Below are 21,256 nucleotides of genomic sequence, written 5' to 3'. Positions count from 1 at the left end.
ATATTAAGTTAAAATAAGTGTTCATTCAGTATTGTTGTAATTGTCATTATCCCCCCCCCCCCCAAAAAAAAATCGGCAGATTAATCTCTATCGGCTTTTTTTGGTCCTCCAATAATCGGTATCGGCGTTGAAAAATCATAATCGGTCGACCTCTAGTTTCCACGTTTGAGGTGAAAATAACACTGAAACACAGCAGTCACTAAATTTGACAACTTTTGGAACATCAAAGAAGTACCTAAACCACCTCAGCACCACAACAAAAATGTGGGTCCCCGATACATTTACACTCCACTGGTCCATTAGAACAATGTTGTCAACCATGGCTGTGACGATACTTGTAACGCAATATTTTTTTTCCATGTCAAAAATTGGAACACAAAGCAGCCCATACTCTTTGGTCCTTTTTAAAAACCTGCTGTGTGTATTTTGTTTCTCAAAATGCATACTACTGTGCTCCAAGCACGCAAATTAGAGCACGGGAGGGTCGGAGTATGAGACCAAATCAAAGTTTGCGAAACGGAGCACAGAGGGCTCTTCTTGAATGCTTTACTCCGTTTGTAAATATGTTGAAGCGTGCAAGCTTCAACGGAAACTATGCAAAAAAAAAAATTGTAAACCATGTAAAAAAATAAATAACAGTTTAACAGGCAAAAACTATCTGGTTAGCTACATTATTATGATTCTCATAGAGCTAGCTGATAGTTGTGAAGTAAAATGGTTGCTTTGTGTATTGTTTTGCCTCTTGCCATTGTCCTGGCTTGAGGACAGTTCAGTGAATAAGTCCCAAGTCCATAGTAAGTCAGTAGGGTTAACTGGATAACTAGCTAGCCACGAAGAATTACTAGTTAGCCACGTTGTTGAAGAATGCACTCGGAGCATGAGTAAATACTCATTGTTCACTATAGCTTGGAAAATAAATAAATGTGCCTCTGAACAATAGTGTTTTGTTCCCAATCCGCTTCTTGTTTTGTTTCCTTGCCACGATACTAATAACGAGTATCATGAGTGGCGCAGCGGTCTAAGGCTCTGCATCTCAGTGCAAGAGATGTCACTACAGTCCCTGGTTCGAATCCCGGCTATATCACATCCGGCCGTGATTAGGTGTCCCATAGGGCGGTGCACAATTGGTCCAGCGTCGTCCGAGTTTGGCCGGGGTAGGCCGTCATTGTAAATAAGAATTTGTTCTTAACTGACTTGACTAGTTAAATTAAAAAAAAAWATATATATACTGGTATTGTCCCAGCCCTATTGTCAACATTAAGTGCTGCAGCCCCAAGTGAGGTCACCCTACAGCCCCCCCATCTCGGATGACAACACACCCAAAGGGCACTGTGTCTGCAGCTGGTGGGACAAGCCAGGGTGACGTGGAACTCTGTGGTCTCATCTGAGGTTTCTCACAAACCCACAGGAAAAGGAAGTGTGAATGCCACTCTTGCGAAAGGGAAGCTGTGGGAACTGTGCTAGCTAGTGAAAGTCTGAGATTAAGAAGTCTATTGTGGGCAGTTTCACTTCTGTGTAGGTTTCACCCTTCCAGCAAAGGGTAACCTTTGCTGGAAGATACTAGGCTACTTTTTAGAATGTTGCTTTATTGCCTTAATTGAAAACACTCTATTACTTAACTTACAACTTTAGAGAAATAAGAGTGAATCAGTCGTGATATAACTACCAGTTTATCCATGTACAGTTGTAATCGGAAGTTTACGTAGACTTAAGTTGGTGTCATTAAAACTCGTTTTTCAACCACTCCACTAATTTCTTGTTAACTATAGTTTTGGCAAGTCGGTTAGGACATCTACTTTGTGCATGACGCAAGTAATTTTTCCAATAATTGTTTACAGACAGATTATTTCACTTATAATTCACTGTATCACAATTCCAGTGGGTCAGAAGTTTACATACACTAAGTTGACTGTGCCTTTAAACAGCTTGGAAAATTCCAGAAAATGATGTCATGGCTTTAGAAGCTTCTGATAGGCTAATTGACATCATTTGAGTCAATTGGAGGTGTATCTGTGGATGTATTTCAAGGCCAACCTTCAAACTCAGTGCCTCTTTGCTTGACATCATGGGAAAATCTAAAGAAATCAGCCAAGACCTCAGAAAAAAAAATGGAGACCACCACAAATCTGGTTCATCCTTGGGAGCAATTTCTAAATGCCTGAAGGTACCACTTTCATCTGTACAAACAACTGTACGCAAGTATAAACACCATGGGACCACGCAGCCGTCATACCGCTCAGGAAGGAGACGCGTTCTGTCTCCTAGAGATGAAAGTACTTTGGTGCGAAAAGTGCAAATCAATCCCAGAACAACAGCAAAAGACCTTGTGAAGATGCTGGAGGAAACAGGTACAAAAGTATCTATATCCACAGTAAAACGAGTCCTATATCGACATAACCTGAAAGGCCGCTCAGCAAGGAAGAAGCCACTGATCCAAAACCGCTATAAAAAAGCCAGACTACGGTTTGCACTGCACATGGGGACAAAGATCTTACTTTTTGGAGAAATGTCCTCTGGTCTGATGAAACAAAAATAGAACTGTTTGGCCATAATGACCATTGTTATTTTAGGAGGAAAAAGGGGGAGGCTTGCAAGCCGAAGAACACCATCCCAACTGTAAAGCACGGGGGTGGCAGCATCATGTTGTGGGGGTGCTTTGCTGCAGGAGGGCCTGGTGAACTTCACAAAATAGATGGCATCATGAGGTAGGAAAATTATGTGGATATATTGAAGCAACATCTCAAGACATCAGTCAGGAAGTTAAAGATTGGTCGCAAATGGGTCTTCCAAATGGACAATGACCCCAAGCATACTTCCAAAGTTGTGGCAAAATGGCTTAAGGACAACAAAGTCAAGGTATTGGAGTGGACTTCACAAAGCCCTGACCTCAATCCCATAGAAAATTTGTGGGCAGAATTTGAAAAAGCGTGTGCGAGCAAGGAGGCCTATAAACCTCCGTTACAACCAGCTCTGTCAGGAGGAATGTGCCAAAATTCACGCAACTTATTGTGGGAAGCTTGTGGAAGGCTACCTGAAACAATTGATCCAAGTTAAACAATTTAAAGGCAATGCTACCAAATACTAATTAAGTGTATGTAAACTTCTGACCCACTGGGAATGTGATGAAAGAAATAAAAGCTGAAATAAATCATTCTCTCTGCTATTATTCTGACATTTCAAATTCTGAAAATAGTGGTGATCCTAATTGACCTAAAACAGGGATTTCTTACTAGGATTAAATGTCAGGAATTGTGAAACTGAGTTTAAATGTATTTGGCTAAGGTGTATTTAAACTTCCGACTTCAACTGTATTTATGACTACCACAGTTTTACAATGTTGCTTTATTGCCCTAATTGAAACACTCACTATTACTTACCTGATAACTTGAGAGAAATTAGTGAATCAGTCATGTGATATGAACATGTTCAGTTTCGTTATCGTTGTGTGCATGTGCGCTTATCCCTGTATCTATGACTACCACAACAATGGCTGAGTAAAGCTGCCATTAACTTGCTGTCCTTGTCTTTTGTTATATAGCAAGAGTATGCGAGTAACACCAATACATATCTGAACACAATCTATCAGGGCCTTATAATTATAATCTTCCAAGCATCATGTGACTATTCATGCAGGCAAATTTGTGGAGACCATGCCCATAGATGGTCCAGGTCATAGGGAACCTTGTCACCTCAGTTTCCTGTTTGTTCAGGGCTGTTCACTTCTGTTCCTCCCTCTGTTCACTCTCATTCATCTGCACTGATCTGTAAATGCAATTTGGTAGATGCCAGCTGGGAATGAGATTTTTTTGTTTTGTTCTATCAGTGCAGACGAAGAAGAGGAAACCACATAAGAAACAATTGGCGTCTTAAAGGCAGCAATGGAGGAAGTGGGTTAATGGAGGTTTAAAGGCCTGCTGGGTAAGAGGCCTGTCCAGGAAGGTCTGTGGCCATTTGTCATCCTTTGCCAAGGTGTCAAGACAGATCAAGGCCTGAAGGACGGTACCAAATTGAACCCATGAACCTACAGTCACCTTCAAGACAACATTTCAGGGGTGGGACAGTGCTGTCGGGGACTTGATGAAATATAAATTCAAAATGTTGCAAAGAAAGAGAACAGACCAGGTTTTCATGGTTTCTCAACGTTCTGAAGCTCACCTTGCAACACAGCAGCTATCCCTCACAGAACCCTGAGGCAAATCCCACTGAGTCTTGGAGGTCCCTGCTGCGTGTGTCCTTCTTCGTCACAGCGGCTTTATCTTCCGTGACACACTACCTGTGTCCTGATCCCTGGGCCTGGATGCTCCCCAGTAGGGTACACCGAGATGCCCGGTGCTACGGTCCCAGTGGCTTAGCCGAGTGCACAGCGAGCAGTAGGCCAAGCATGGAGCCGCTTGTAAATGGCCGGTGTGGTGGGGGCAGGGGGATGTGTGGCAGCTGGTGCTGGATAATAGATTAACCCTGGGAGGAGCCCTGATGGTTTAACCTCCTGCTACCAGCCACCTCCACCCCACCCACCCTCTGCTTAAAAGTCCAATGCAGCCGTTTAAAAAATTTAATAATTTCAATCAAATCATTTCTTTTCAAACAGCTCTTAAACTAAAATGGCATTATAGTATTATTCCAAACTTATAGTGTGGAAACCATATATATGAAATATTTTTTACTGCACTGGGCCTTTAAACACAGATTAGGCCCTGCTCCTGGCATGGCCGTCTCAATTAGACAACCCCACCAATGTTTATGTTAGCCATGTTGTGCCTGCCAGAATCATTGGCTGGTAGGGGAAGGAGATGGTTAACTGGGGTTGAATGATTTTGATGGCATGGCTGGTGAAGTGAGTGTCAATGCATCCAGACAGGCTTGTGTGAGTCATCAGGGTCACTACTCCAATATGACAAGTGCTGTCTTTGAGGGACTGCTCCCTCCTAGATAGAGTTAAAGGAGTTTTCTCATGACCTGATGCTGCTGGAGGAACAGCTGGGGTTTTCAATGGCGTTGGGGAATTTTATATAAGGTATTTTCCAATATATCAATTTAAATGTGTGAATATTTTATGTAGCATATTTGGATCTTTACATTAAAAAAAAAAAATATTCAGGCATTTCCATGTAAAAAGAACCGATGGGCACCAATGTGTAGTTTACAGGAGCATGTCAAATGAAAGCCGAGATTGTATATATATTTTTTTATTAAAGGTTACTCACCAAAGTAACAACTGTGTGGTCAAAAACTTTAACTTAGTTTTAGTCAAATCAAATTTTATTTGTCACATACTCATGGTTAGCAGATGTTAATGCGAGTGTAGCGAAATGCTTGTGCTTCTAGTTCCGACAGTGCAGTAATATCTAACAAGTAATCTAACAATTCCCCAACAACTACCTAATACACACAAATCTAAAGGGGTGAATGAGAATATGTACATGTAAGTATGTGGATGAGCAGTCTGGTTACCTATAACTACAAACATAGTTATGTTTTAGCATTTTTACATATTAACTTCATTACGGATATATTTGAAGCTACCCACAATGCACTATTGCTACCTAGCTAGTTCCAGCTGGCTAAAGTTAGCTATTAGCTATGCTAGCATGTAATTACATTTCAAACCAAGTGTTGGCACTGGTGAGCATCCACGAAGAAGAAACCATCTAAATTAATGCAAAAAACGGCAACTCTTCTCCTGTGCTTTTGGCAGTTGAACAAGTTTTTTTTTGTCGTTTTCTGTCATTTGTAGCTAGTGCAGTAATACCCACAGTACAGTAATACCCACAAGGATGGGCTTACGACTAATTTGTGGCCCAAAAATTAGATGCACGTTTTGAAGTCGGAATGGTTTTTCTGGTTGACGCAAGGAGATTGGTGTATGGGAACTATGCACATGTCTACTGTATGCGGTGCGCATTTCACCTCAGAGTACTTCGATAGCTTAGTATTACCAGTGGAAGTGAGGATTTGGAATGAGACTCTGACTGAAACTAGGTGCTGTGCCAAGCCTGCTTCCTCTATTTCCTACCGACCTACCGGTACATCATGAATGTCAGCAGTGATGGCGATAAACCGGGTGAATTCAATGTGAATTTGCCTCACTATCGCTATTGGATTAGCTAGCTGACTCTCCCTCCTGAAAGGCTGTTCTTGAATCTTCTTTGACTTTGGTAGCTAACTCAGCCATCAGCTAATTCGCTATGTTGACCGTGGTGGTTGGCTGGCTATGGTAGCTAGCAGGCTAAAATAACAAAATTTAGCTGGTTGGCTTGCTGGCTAAGAGAACTGCATATACCAGTAATTGTTTTTGATTATTGGTTAATGGTGTTATGTATTTCTAAAATGTTGGTTTACTTTACCTTTCCTGCAGTCAAATGAATAGTGGCCTCATGGGTGGAATGTTATTAATATTTTTCATACTTTTATAATTAATAAACATTATTTCTATGTCAAATTATTTTTGGGGTGATTTCAGTCTTCTGTGATGGATATAAAGTGTAATATTGGGATGCAAACTCAATGTAATACATTTCAACTTTATATCTGACATGGTACAGGTGTTTTCTTGTTTTGGAGCCCATAACCATGTGTGTGAGGTGTATACTTTAATTTCAAAGTAGATTTAAGACTAACAAGAAACACTCTGTGTGGCCCTGATTTAGCCCACTGCAGTAAAAGGCTGTTAATGTTGATGTAAGCTATGAGTTGATAGCAACTTGCTGACTCGTACAGTGCTAGTAGGGCTAACGTTAGCAGGCTAGTTGGCTAGCAACCTTGCAAGCTGATTTGTAACAATACATTCATAAAGTATTTACTTGTAAGTTGGCTGAAAATGTAATTGAAACCAGTAGTCATCAGTGCAAATGATTTGGTTTAATTTGATGTTGTACTTTTTGAAGTTATTTCTGTTCATGTTTACATTATAGGGAATAGGCTGGCTTGCCGGGTCCTCTCTGTATTACATCACACATTCTTCTGAAGTTTCATGTAATAACTCGATAAATAGAAAAGTGAGGTCACTTTGCAATCCATATGTTACGTGTGGTTATGTTTATGCTTCCTACCTTTTTTAAGGTGTACATTTTTCAACCATTTTCAATCCTAAATATTAGGAATAAGCAAAGGCTTTGATTTCTGTTCAACCAGATGGAAAAGGGGTCTTTGCAAACATCTAAGTCAGAAGTGATGGCACAAAGTGTAATGCAAACAGCAGAGGTTTCTTACTCGAGGCTAAGGGAAAGGAAAATGATAATTTTTGGAAAGTGTAAAAGCCTTAATCTTAGTGCTTTCCACTGCCTGAGATGGAAACCAATCTGCATCTGGTTGTAAACCTGGGAGTGATATGAACATCTGCTCATGCATACTTTGTGAGTTTGTATCAGGCACGTTTTCATGGCGACACCACATCACCTCTTGTTCACAGACCCCCTCCTCTGGCCTCACAGTCTCAGCTATGGAACCCCTTCCCATGTCACTCATTCCCAAGAATTTCTCAGCATGCTCTACAGGACCTCAGATACCCTGCCAATCACTGCGGACATGTCGGGAATTCAGATGGAATCTCCATGCAATTCCCTTACTTACAAATAATCGGTTTCAAAATCGCTTGTCGGTTAGTATTCCATATGCATGCACAGAAGTGCTTAGTCTTGCCGTTTCAGTTGGTTTGTCTTGAGAGCCATGTGCCAGGAAGCAAGGGAAAGCCTATCATGATAGAGCAGCACAGTGTATCAAAATGTAGACCAAGTTGCCCTAGATAATGGAGCCTGCCGAGCAAACTGATAAATAAAAGATGAATAGAATGTTTTTGACTGTTTTACAAGGAAGAAGCAGCCACTGGAGCTGGGTTGCCATTTGCATGGTTTTAGTGTCTGGTGTATTCACTGATATGTTTAGGCTACAAGTCAGAACAGGGAACGGGATCTGAAAGGATTTAAAGCTCTGACTTTTAACTGCAAAGTGGCAAATAAAATGTAAAGTATGAATGCTACTTATAAGTAGTCAGGAACCCATCAGCCATTCTGTTGAATTAGTGTATTCTGCATTAGCAGTGGCATCCATTTAATGTTGGCACAGCTTGCAGAGCAGAGACATAATAGATAGTGAAACAAGTATGGGGGCTGAGGAAATGTACTGCTACATTTCATCTGAATGAATGAAGATTATTATTATTTATTTTTTTACATCTCAGTGCCTGGAACTGAGCTCAGACTGTCCTTCTTGGTCTAATGCATTCCTCTCCCTCCTCCTACCCCTCGAGCCTCCGACAAACTGCCAATGTTAACAACGCTGACCTAACATGGCCCTCAGGAGTGGTCCAAATGCACAACAGGGTCAACAACATTGTCCCAGCCCCAAGCCAAACGATGGTGCCCTTGGTCTCCATGACTGACCCTATGTGGACAGATGAACAGTGTGTGCAGTGTTAACACAGTACCAGCGACCACTGCCTTTCCCCCCTGACGAGTTCAGGACAAAAGAGGCCTTATCGTCCACTCTCTCACACAGATATTCAGTTATTAATGCATTTTTATTCAAATCCCACCATGGTTGAACTAGGGGTGTAATTTGAATGGCAGTTGAAAACCGTGAGCACCATTCTCTGTCCTGTGGTCTCCTGCTCAATGTCTGTCTGTAATAACGTCTGCCCTGAGCCTCTGGGGAAACGGCTGTTTTGTGGAGACATATTTATATCTAGTGATTCAGGGAGAAGTGTTGTTGGATCACATCCACCCAGTCCCAGACTTGATGTGAGCTGAGAGCGGGTGCCACTGGTGGCTGTTTTGTACGTTGAGCAAAACATAGGAAGTCGTTTGCCATTTTGATGAAAGGTTATTCAGTTTAATTCTGATAAGTATTTACATAAAGAGCCATTCATTCAAACTGAGGCAAGTGTTAAGACTGTAAAATAGTGCCATGTACAAGGGTTGAAGATATCGTAAAGACTTAACTGAASATTATCCACTAACTAGAGACTTTAGGTATAACAAAGTCCTAGAAATATCTCAATGATGGACGATTCTATTTCGGGTACAGCAGTCTGTCCTCAAAATGACAACTGACCCAGCTTATTGTGTGAAAGTATTCCGTCTGAGAACCCATGCTTTGGTAATGATGATGAATGGGGCTGGACAGTCTGGCTCATACTGCGGGGGAGCAGGGGAGAGACTTGAGATTATTGAGTTCACTTTGGGTAGTGCTGCACATCCGTCAGGGTCGGACTCTGAATAGGGCTGCCAGTCCCCAATCTATGCCCTGTGGACTCTATCCTCACGTCTGTGCTCCGTCACCGGTAGCCTATGTCATTACTCCGGTGTCATACAGCACTGGCTGACTTTTGTCAGTATTCCCTCTATCTAGGCCAGTGGTTTCCAAACTTTTTATAGTATCGTACCCCTTCAAACATTCAACCTCCAGCTGCGTACCCCCTCTAGCACCAGGGTCAGCGCACTCTCAAATGTTGTTTTTTTGCCATCATTGTAAGCCTGCCACACACACACACTATACGATAAGTTTATTAAACATAAGAATGAGTGTGAGTTTTGTCACAACCCGGCTCATGGGGAAGTGACAAAGAGCTCTTATAGGACCAGGGCACAAATAATAATACAAATCTAAAATGTAGCTCTTTATTTAGCCATCTTACATAAAAAAAACTTTGTTCATCGAAATTTGTGAATAACTCACCACAGGTTAATGAGAAGGGTGTGCTTGAAAGGATGCACATAACTCTGCAATGTTGGGTTGTATTGGAGAGAGTTTCAGTCTTAAATCATTTTCCACACACAGTCTGTGCCTGTATTTAGTTGTCATGCTAGTGAGGGCCGAGAATCCACTCTCACATAGGTACATGGTTGCAAAGGGCATCAGTGTCTTAACAGCACGATTTTCCAAGGCAGGATACTCTGAGCGCAGCCCAATCCAGAAATCTGCCAGTGGCTTCTGATTTTAAATTCAATTTTCACAGAAACGCTTGTTGCAATTTCGATGAGGCTCTTGTTCAGATATCGGTTAGTGGACTAGAGGCAGGGCATGAAAGGGATAACGAATCCAGTTGTTTGTGTCGTTCGTTTCGGGAAAGTACCTGCGTAATTGCGCACCCAGCTCACTCAGGTGCTTCGCTATATCACATTGGACATTGTTCGGAAGCTTGAGTTCATTTGCACACAAAAAATCATGCAATGATGGAAAGACCTGTGTGTTGTCCTTGTTATTGCAGACAGAGAAGAGCTCCAACCTTTTAATCATATTGCCTCAATTTTGTCCCGCACATTGAATATAGTTGCGGAGAGTCCCTGTAATCCTAGATTCAGATCATTCAGGCAAGAAAAAACATCACCCAGATAGGCCAGTCGTGTGAGAAACTCATCATCATCCAAGCGGTCAGACAGGTGAAATTTATGGTCAGTAAAGAACTTTTAAGCTCATCTCTCAATTGAAAAAAATGTGTCAATACTTTGCCCCTTGATAACCAGCGCATGTTGTAAAAGTGTTTACATGGTCGCTGCCCATATCATTTCGTAGTGCAGAAAATACAGGAGAGTTCAGGAGCCTTGCTTTTAACAAAGTTAACCATTTTCACTGTAGTGTCCGTCTTTCAAGCTGTCAGGCATTCCTTTGGCAGCAAGAGCCTCTCGGTAGATGCTGCAGTGACACCCAAGTGGCATCGGGAGCAACTGCTTGCACGCACGTTACCACTCCACTATGTCTCCCTGTCATGGCTTTTGCGCCATCAGTACAGATACCAACACATCTTGACCACAAGTCCATTTGATGTCACAAAGCTGTCCAGTACTTAAAAAAAATATCCTCTTCTGTTGTCCTGGTTTCCAGTGGTTTGCACAAGAGGATGTCTTCCTTAACCTTTCTAGGGTAGGTGGGACGGTAGCGTCCCACCTGGCCAACATCCAGTGAAATTGCAGAGCGCGAAATTCATAAATACTAAATTCAAGTATTTAACATTCTTGAAAATATGTGCTGTACATCAAAATAAAGCTTAACATCTTGTTAATCCAGCCGCCGTGTCAGCTTTCAAAAAGGCTTTACGGCGAAAGCAAACCATGTGATTATCTGAGGACAGCGCCCCGCATACAAACACATGAAAATCTTATTTCAACCAGGCAGGTGTGACACAAGTCAGAAATAGCGATATAAAAAATGCCTTACCTTTGATGATCATCTTCTGTTGGCACTCCAAAAGGTCCCAGTTACATCACAAATGGTCCTTTTGTTCGATAACGTCCTTCTTTATATCCATAAAAACTCAGTTTAGCTGGCGTGCTTCAGTCAATAATCCACCCATTTTCCCTCCATCAAAATGCATACAAAATGAATCCCAAGCGTTACTAATAAACTTTTCCAAACAAGTCAAACAGCGTTTATAATCAAACCTTAACTATCCTAATATGCAAATAAACTATAAATAAATTTTATATATTTAAGACGGAGAATCGTTATTGTCTTTACCGGAGAAAAATACCAAAGAACGCGCTTTCTTCCACGCGCTTGGAAACACTACAGCCAAAATGGGAGCCACCTAGAAAAACTACAATTTCTGTGTCATTTTTCCAAAAAGCAGCCTGAAACTTTATCTCAAGACTGTTGACATCTAGTGGAAGCCCTAGGAACTGCAATCTGGGAGGACTTGGCCTTATAATTAAAGTAATTGCCATTGAAAAAAGTAGTAAGTTGAAATCTTTTTTGGGGGTTGGTTTGTCCTCGGGCTTTCGCCTGCCATGTCAGTTCTGTTATACTCACAGACATTATTTTAACAGGTTTAGAAACTTTAGAGTGTTCTATCCAAATCTACCAATTATATGCATATCCTAGCTTCTGGGCCTGAGTAACAGGCAGTTTACTTTGGACATGCTTTTCATCCGGATGTCAAAATACTGCCCCCTACCCCAGAGGTTAATTGACCCCCCCTAAACATAACGGACATATACCAGGAGCTGTGCCAGGCCCGACACGTCTGTTGACTCATCCAGCTGTAACGCATAGAATTCACTGGCTTGTATGCGAAGCAGTAATTGTTTCAAAACATCTTCTGCCGTGTCACTGATGCGTCGTGAAACAGTGTTGTTTAATGGAGGCATTGTCTGTATAGTTTTTTGGGCCTTTTTCCCCAGCATTGTCCCTGCCATATCCGTGGCAGCAGGAAGAATTAAGTCCTCCATAGTAGTCCATAGTCCTAGCCACTCGGTAGCTCACCATATAAGTTGCTTCTAGCCCCTTCTTATTAATGGTATCTGTTGCTTTTATGTCTTAATTCTCGCTCAAACTCCCGTGGCTTATTTTTCAAATTGGCATGTTTTATTTCTAAATGTCTGCTCAAGAGTGAAGGTTTCATTGAGTTGTGTGTGAGTACTTTTGCATGTATAACACACTGTGGCTGAGGAAAGGCACTACTCCCAATATAAGTGAACCCCAAATCAATATAGTTCTCATATTATTTGCTCCTCTTTCGTGGTCCAACATCCCTGTCTGTTGTTCGGTGCTTACCTGGGTAAGGGGCAGTAGCTCTTCGGCTGCATCAGATTCACAACTGTCAGTGTCCATGCTAGCTGGGCTAACAACAAATGTAGAATTACTGATGCTAGCATTGGATGTGCTGGTGGAAGCAGAACAACTTGTGTCGTTGACAGGTGCAGGTGTAGTACTGCTGGTAGTAGCAGTACTACCAGTAGAGCTTGTATGTGTCTCTATGGACGCGGGCCTTACTTTTTTTAACCATTTATGAATTTTCGTGCAAACGGAATGAGCAGCAGCTACGTTTGGCTACATACGGACCGTTAGTGGAATTCCCGCGAGAGAGTAACGGTTAATGTGATTAGATGTTAATTATTTGACTAGGCTACCTGTTTTTGACATTGTGTTGTTATTTCGCTGTACACTTTATGGTTTAATTGTATTTTTGGCAGTGAAACAAGGCTACTCATGCGAGGACAAAAAACTCACCCAAATGTATAGCTTCGTGGAAAATATAAATGGACTGTTTGAAAATGTGAAGAAAAACAAAATATATTAAAAAATATATATTTTACTTTTTTATTTGGCATTGCCCCAGTTTGGGAATACCTGGTCTAGACTATATTATTGTGAGACATGTGCGATTTATTACCTCCGCCCACTCTGTCCTATTAAGAAAACATATACAATTTAGGCTAATGGTTCATATAGCAAAAAAATACATGTCAGGGGGAATTAAGGAAAAACAACATGCTTTCACTTGAAATTATGGCTGGGGAGGTATACCGTATTTTATAATATACTGGTATTGATGTACGGATCAGTTTTGGTTTTACTTTACCTTGTGTAATGGTATTTCAATGTTTGTTATGTTAAGCCATTCCGCCTTGTGTAATTGTTAGTTTTTATAGTTTACTCTGTTTGGTACTTGAGTCGTCTCTCTCCTTCCACACACACCAAGCCCTGCACCGTCACTGAAGGATACCACAAGTCACAACTAGAGGTCGACCGATTAATCGGAATGGCCGATTTTCAATATGATTTTTTGGACACCGAGTTGGGCGTTTTTAAAATTTTTCCTTATATATCTTTATTTAACTTGGCAAGTCAGTTGCGAACACATTCTTACTTTCAATGACGGCCTAGGAACGGTGGGTTAACTGCCTTGTTCAGGGGTAGAATGACAGATTTTTAACTTGTAAGCTTTCAATTCAATCTTGCAACCTTACAGTTAACTAGTCCAACGCTCTAACCACCTGATTACATTGCACTCCACGAGGAGACTGCGTGTTACGCGAATGCAGTAAGAAGCCAAGGTAAGTTGCTAGCTAGCATTAAACTTATCTTATAAAAAACAATCAATCAATCATAATCACTAGTTAACTACACATGGTTGATGATATTACTAGTTTATCTAGCGTGTCCTGCGTTGCATATAATCGATGCGGTGACTATTCGCGAAAAAGGACTGTCGTTGCTCCAATGTGTACCTAACCATAAACATCAATGCCTTTCTTAAAATCAATACACAAGTATATATTTTAAACCTGCATATTTAGTTAATATTGCCTGCTAACATGACTCGTTGGGAACTGTGAAGACAACTTCGCCAAACGGGGGATGATTTAACAAAAGCGCATTTGCGAAAAAAGTACAATCGCTGCACGACTGTACCTAACCATAAACATCAATGCCTTTCTTAAAATCAATACACAGAAGTATATATTTTTAAACCTGCATATTTAGCTAAAAGAAATCCAGGTTAGCAGGCAATATTAACCAGGTGAAATTGTGTCACTTCTCTTGCGTTCATTGCACGCAGAGTCAGTGTATATGCAACAGTTTGGGCTGCCTAATTTGCCAGAATTTTATGTAATTATGACATAACATTGAAGGTTGTGCAATGTAACAGGAATATTTCGATTTAGGGATGCCACCCGTTAGATAAAATACGTAACGGTTCCGTATTTCACTGAAAGAATAAACGTCTTGTTTTCGAGATGATAGTTTCCGGCTCGTATACCAAAGGCTCGTATTTCTGTGTGTTATTATGTTATAATTAAGTCTATGATTTGATAGAGCAGTCTGACTGAGCGGTGGTAGGCACCAGCAGGCTCGTAAGCATTCATTCAAACAGCACTTTAGTGCGTTTTGCCAGCAGCTCTTCGCCATGATTCAAGCATTGAGCTGTTTATGACTTCAAGCCTATCAACTCCCTAGATTAGGCTGGTGTAACCGATGAGAAATGGCTAGCTAGTTAGCGGGGTGCGCGCTAATAGCGTTTCAAACGTCACTCGCTCTGAGACTTGGAGTAGTTGTTCCACTTGCTCTGCATGGGTAACGCTGCTTCGAGGGTGGCTGTTGTCGATGTGTTCCTGGTTCGAGCCCAGGTAGCGGTGAGGAGAGGAATGGAAGCTATACTGTTATACTAGCAATACTAAAGTGCCTATAAGAACATCCAATAGTCAAATGTATATGAAATACAAATGGTATAGAGATAAATAGTCCTATAATTCCTATAACAACTACAACCTAAAACTTCTTACCTGGGAATATTGAAGACTCATGTTGAAAGGAACCATCAGCTTTCATATGTTCTCATGTTCTGAGCAAGGAACTTAAACGTTAGCTTTTTTTACATTGCACATATTGCACTTTTACTTCTCCAACACTTTGTTTTTGCATTATTTAAACAAAATTGAACATGTTTCATTATTTATTTGAGGCTACATTTATTTTTATTGATGTATTATATTAAGTTAAAAATAAGTGTTCATTCAGTATTGTTGTAATTGGCTTTTTTTGGTCCTCCAATAATCGGTATCGGCGTTGAAAAAGCATAATCGGTCGACCTCTAGTCACAACCGCTTTTTGCTGTTCACTCACATAGTGTTGCCAATTTAGCAACTTTGGTAAAAGAGGCTAGCGACAAATMAATCTACATTTCAGGCTGCCTTTGGGGAGTTTTGTCAGAGTTTGGATGGTTTTGATAGCTTTTAGAGACTTTTCCGACTCTTCTGCCGCAAACGAGAGTGGGAGAAGCTGTCTGCTACAGAAGTCATAGCAACGGTGCACACACAGGCTGAAAAGCACAAGGAGAGAGGGCGAAAAGTCTTTGTTTGGGGGACCGCAGCTGTGTCCTCACAACAACTGCAGAACGTTATCTAGCGACAAATCAAGGAGCCGAAAGCGATTCCCACTGAAATATTGTTGGCGAGCTTTCTATAATTACACTATTAGTTTGTGCATCTTGGCTGCAAACAGTTCTTCTGTCTTAGCAAGTTGTGGCTAAAATAAATCTTATTAGCTGCTAATGCTACTTGCTAGTTAGCTGGCTAGCTAGGTAAATGTACTTAGTCACTGCAAACATGGCTCGCTAATACAGCATGAAACCAGTGCTGATGTATGCCTAGATCAGCATGTTTGCGCAATGGTCAATTCTAAATCTGAGAAATAGGCGAGGCATAAGTATTTTTGCTACATCAAGTAAGATAAAATGTTCATGTAACATCTAATTAGGGTCCACTTGGAAACACTGACCAACACTTTTGTTCCTACCCTGTCACAATAACCCCTCCCTGGCTTTTTTCATTCGTTGTCATGCCTAGCAACACTSTATTCAAAGTGCCCACTGTATTCAACATTTTGGTTGAAGTMTGATTGAACAGTATAAAACAATCAGAATGGAGAAAGACCCATTTAAAAAAAAAAACATTAGAATGTGTGTGTTGCCACCCCTAGGGTCACGCACTACTCATAAAGCATATTTAGAACTATTAATATTAAAAAACCTAAAATACCGTCAAGTGGAAAATATTGTGCTATGATATTTTTTGCCATATCGCCCAGCCCTACTTGAAATTCAAGCTTCCTTTTTTAACATATTGCACTGCATGTCCACAAATCGTCATTGCGTTGACATGAATGGCATTCATTTATAGGGCTAACGGTCATCTATTTAATTAAAAGACAATGGTTCTTCTTTCTATTAGTGTGAGCAGCTGATGCCTCTTACTGCCCCCTGCCCCTTCTCCAAGTGGCACTCCGTGCTGTGCCAAGCGGATACCCTCTGGATCTGTAAGGGAGCTTAAAGCAGCTGTCAAAACTGCAGGCGTCCTACTGCATCCCGTTTGGCAGATGTGAGCCAGAAGAACGAGGATCACCAACTGAATTCTGAGCATAATGTGGCCAAAGGAACTGCCAACTACTCAAATAGTTCAGACACAGACACTGGCTGATAGAAGTGGCGAAGTAGATATATGTGCTGAAGACCTCTGCCAAAGCSGCGCTCGGTCTGTAAGCCTAATTAGAGTTTGAGCTATGAATGAAAAAGTCACGAGCAGCGCTTTACAATTCCATTCACGCCGTTGTGATGTTTGCGAGGAGAAAAAAACTGCAAGTACTTTTATTGATAAACACCACTCATTTCAGTCGCAGAAATGAGGTGCTACATTTGCAGTGGAACACGAGTCATATAAAAAGTACATATGATCAAATGTCCAGATAAAGCTTCTGCACCTTTCCCCCCCCCCCCCCCCCCCCCCCCCCCCCACTTTCGGGGCACGTAATCATTCAGAGGGATTTTATTGTAATTGAGAAGACTGGGCGTTTGTGAAATCATAGAAATGGCACGTTATTTAGGCTGAGAGGATTATCAGATTACACGTATGAAACACCCCCCTGCGACACAGAATATGAAAGACGGGTCTTTGTCTGTAAGGGGCTTTGTTGGAGTAACAAGGTTGGCTCTTCAGTCGACATGGGATGCCCGGTGCTTGTACAAAGACACTAGTGTGTGTCAATCATTTTGGTTGTCTTTCCTTATTCTACCAAGGCCACTATGTAGGCCTATCACTGTCGTTCTCTTGGTATGCATATATGCAGGGCATCCAATGGGATTTAGAATCGGCTCTCATTTCGGGAATGCTGGTTTACGTAATCTTTCAGACCATCAATGCCATATCCTCCCAGAGRACTGAGCCTACACAAGCTAGTGAACCCAGAGTCATATGGTCAGACTGCATGGCTGGGCTAGTCCTCAATGGTCCTCCCCCACCCATTGTTATGCCATTTTTTTTTTTATTGAACGTGTTTCCCCTATCATTGTATGATAGTCTCCCTTAATGAATTCTGCATCACTTGGTTTTCTTGAATGTTGTTTAAGTGTTTTTTGTGAGTAATTCTTGCCTTTCGGTAATAGAACAAGACCCATAGACTTTGTCAAGGTGTTTGTTGTGTGACCAGCTTTAGATTGTGGGTGATGGGTGGGTGGTCGCTTGGCCCAGAGCTACTTTGCTCTGTCAAGGGGACAATGCCTACACACATTTGTTTAAGGAAATCCTCAACACCTCACCCAATGTGTCTTGCGTGCTGTGAGGCTTCAGTTGAACAGTACATTTTGTAAAAAAACAAACACAATTTTCCCCCTTCGTTTTAGACATCTGATCTGGAGCAATTAGGGTTAAGTGCCTTGCTCGAGGGCACATCGACAGAGGGATTCGAACCAGCAACATTTTGGTTACTGGCCTAACTTCTTAACCACTAGGCTACCTGCCGGATCAATCACATCAGGGATTATGTATATTTTTTTGACGAACATGGATCATTTTGCGGTAGCCATTACAACACATGGGCGTATCGCGACCCTTTCGTGAGCCCCATCGCAGAGTCATAAACCCGTCAGTCTGTGTGTAGGCGCTTGAAGGATCTGCCCAGTGAGAGCAGCTGATGCCCAACCCACACCGTTGCCCCCCCCCCCCTCCACCCATGGAGGGGGAACACACGTCACGCTCTTGTGTGTTTTAGAGTTTATCACCTTGGGAGTGATAAACACCCTCTTCACAGGCTCAGGGAGACAGTCTGCATGTCCTCATATGGCGAGGAGTGCTGCTGCTCGGCAACTCGCAGGCCATGCTAGCCCCCCCTGCAGAGCCTTGTAAAACAGGGAGGGGGGGTAGAGGGATGGAGTATAGTGCTCAGACTATGGCTCTGCTGTGAGGTCTATTGACCAGCCATACTACTGCCTTACGACCAACATGCTGTTTGGTTCCTCTCTCTTGACCAGTGCACGTTGGAGACAGGTTTATTTTGTAAATAAACATACACAAATATACTTGGCTGCCCTTGCCCAAATAGTTTATGATGAAGTTCAGGCATATAAACACAATGAAGTGGCAGCACTTAAAAGCCTAAGTTAAATTTTTCCCGGCCGTTACTAACATTGCTGCAGACCCTCCTTGATCACACTGTACGAAACACATCAGTATAACATACACATGTATTCCTGGAAGTTGACACCTTCATTTCATTGGATAGTGTTGACTAATGGCAGTAAGAAACATCATGGTCTTTTGATATGATTGTGTAACAATACGCGTGGATAAGCCACACAGGTTCATCTATATTTTGAGAACCCTTTTGAGGGACACAGATCTACTGCTCGTGCTTCATACACACGGTAGCAAGTCTCGTAACGTAACCTTTAGGCTAAAACCTAACATATGAAAAACTAGGGACATTATATCATGGTGTAATGTGAGACATTGTTTGGACGTAGGCCTAAAGTTTCTTGATTCCTGTTTTGTTTCTTGCAGTGAAGCCGTTCACCACCACCGTGAAGGAGATGCGTCTGCACAGGGACGACTTCGAGATGCTCAAGGTGATCGGCAGGGGAGCATTTGGCGAGGTAAGACTGCCTGAACCCTCCGTTCACTCTTCAATTCAGTATAGAGCTTTCTTGGCATTAAATACATGGGTTAATCTCCCACTATACTGAGTGGAAAACCTGAGAGCCTGAGAAGAGGTATTTCCCGAAGTTTGTGAAATGTTTTCAGACGTCAAGAGTGGTTATGTGTTGAGAGAAGTCCCAGGGCCATTTTGTAGATATTACATTAGGCCTGGGAGTTGCCAGAGACCTCACGATACGATATCATGATAATTCATTCTCACAATTCTATATGTATTGTGGTTCGATGTCCCAAACGTATGTCTCCTGCACAGGAACAAGATCGAACCATGAGAAAACAAATTTTGTTCAGTCGTGGAAATGAAAGTGCTGATAACAACGTTAGCACAAAAATAATATTGCCAAAAATAATATCCTGAGATGTAACAGTATTCAGTAGTCCTGACTCTTTTGTTGCACTGGCATTGTAAATAATGTGCCTCCCGAGTGGCGCAGCGGTATAAGGCACTGCATCTCAGTGCAAGGTGTCACTACAGTCCCTGGTTTGAATCCAGGCTGTATCACATCCGGCCGTGATTGGGAGTTCCATAGGGCGGCGTACAATTGGCCCATCGTCGTCCAGGTTTGGCAGGGGTAAGCCGTAAATGTAAAAAATAGTTTAATCTTAATTAACTGACTTGCCTGGTTAAATAAATACAAATAAAATGCGTACAGTAGAAGTATCTTTACGGCTCTGCATCAAAGTTRAATTCAACTATAATTCAGCTGTTCGAAGTCGGCATGTTGAAGAGAGATGTGACGCTCAGCTACCCTCAAACCGTCTTCTCTCCTTCCCGAAAAGAGTAATTTATCTCTATGCTTCATCCTCCCTGTCTTCTAATGCTTTCTCCAAGTTCCTGAAGGGTGTTGGTCTGGCAAAGATGTGCCATTTTGGGCCTGGACAAATCAGGGCGTTTTATTTTTTTTACGTGTGGTATGTGCATGTTACCATATTGCTAACAAGTTCTGTCCTGACGACAATGTCAGTGGCTCTGACTGTCTCCTCCTCTTTGACTCCTTAATAAAGGTGCAATCTGCTTTGTCCCCTGACTGTGCTTCACAAACGTGCACAAATGRGCACACACACTTTGGTCTGTTCAATGTACAGCTCTGCCTGCAGTCCTTATGGGTCAATATTGAAATTGACCCATACATTTTTTTRTCTCCAGAAATTACGGTGTCCTTTAAAAGACTGAAATCTTTCTTCAAGTAATTTCTGTTGTAAAGATGGCCTTGKCATTCTGTTCCTTTTTAAAGTTAATTAAATCGGATCTTTATGCGGATCCAACTGCCAGCCCCTCTGTATGGGACTATTCCTAGAAAAGAAAACATATGTTTTTGTGTCCGTCGTTTTAACGCAATGTTTCCCGTTTTAATTCCAGATGTCAACACAAGGTGAACAGAGAGACGATCAAATGTCTGATGATCGTAAGGTTAAAAAACATACGCGTTGTTTCAATCTGGATTAGGGAAATGGCTGTCCTTGTCAGATATACTGTCAAATAATGACTGGAAGAGCAAAGACCAGGTCTGTAGTGATCTGAAACGTTCAGAACATTGCACATATGTAATGACATGATGCCCAATTCTACATGACAGGGAATCGTATCTGTTCAACAGAATGAATGTATTTTTGAAACTTTGTAACGTTGCATCCTTCTGAACATTCCCCATTTATCGTTTTGATGATAGGTGTCATCAGCCATTACATCGTTGTGATTTAACACCACATTGTGTGAAGTTGGTTCACCTCCACAAACGTTCTCGGGGAACATTCCCGTAACGTTTCCCCATCAGTGAAGTGATTGTGGTCTAATGAGGTGAGGGCCTCTCCACGTAAATGAAGCAGAACTGATCAATGAGGCACAAAGTTAATAAATGGTCAGACCGTTAGCTGCTCTGTCCCTCAGATGGAGACTGAGAGACCGAGAGTCTGAGCCAGCAGTGTCTGTGTGTATCCCTGTCTGTGTGTATCCCTGTCTGTGTGTATCCCTGTCTGTGGTGTATCCCTGTCTGTGGTGTATCCCTGTCTGTGGTGTATCCCTGTCTGTGGTGTATCCCTGTCTGTGGTGTATCCCT

At 41.8% G+C, this 21,256-nt stretch overlaps 1 pseudogene; it reads left to right on the top strand.

The window, feature by feature from the left end:
- The window catches only part of LOC111954050 (serine/threonine-protein kinase MRCK beta-like), a 122,209-nt pseudogene that overhangs the window by 12,180 nt on the left and 88,773 nt on the right, over positions 1–21,256 (top strand).

This window comes from Salvelinus sp. IW2-2015, linkage group LG28 (assembly GCF_002910315.2).
Source record: "Salvelinus sp. IW2-2015 linkage group LG28, ASM291031v2, whole genome shotgun sequence".
Lineage (NCBI taxonomy): Eukaryota > Metazoa > Chordata > Actinopteri > Salmoniformes > Salmonidae > Salvelinus > Salvelinus sp. IW2-2015.
Note: the sequence above shows the minus strand (reverse complement) of the source record. Positions and strands in the feature narration are given on the sequence as shown.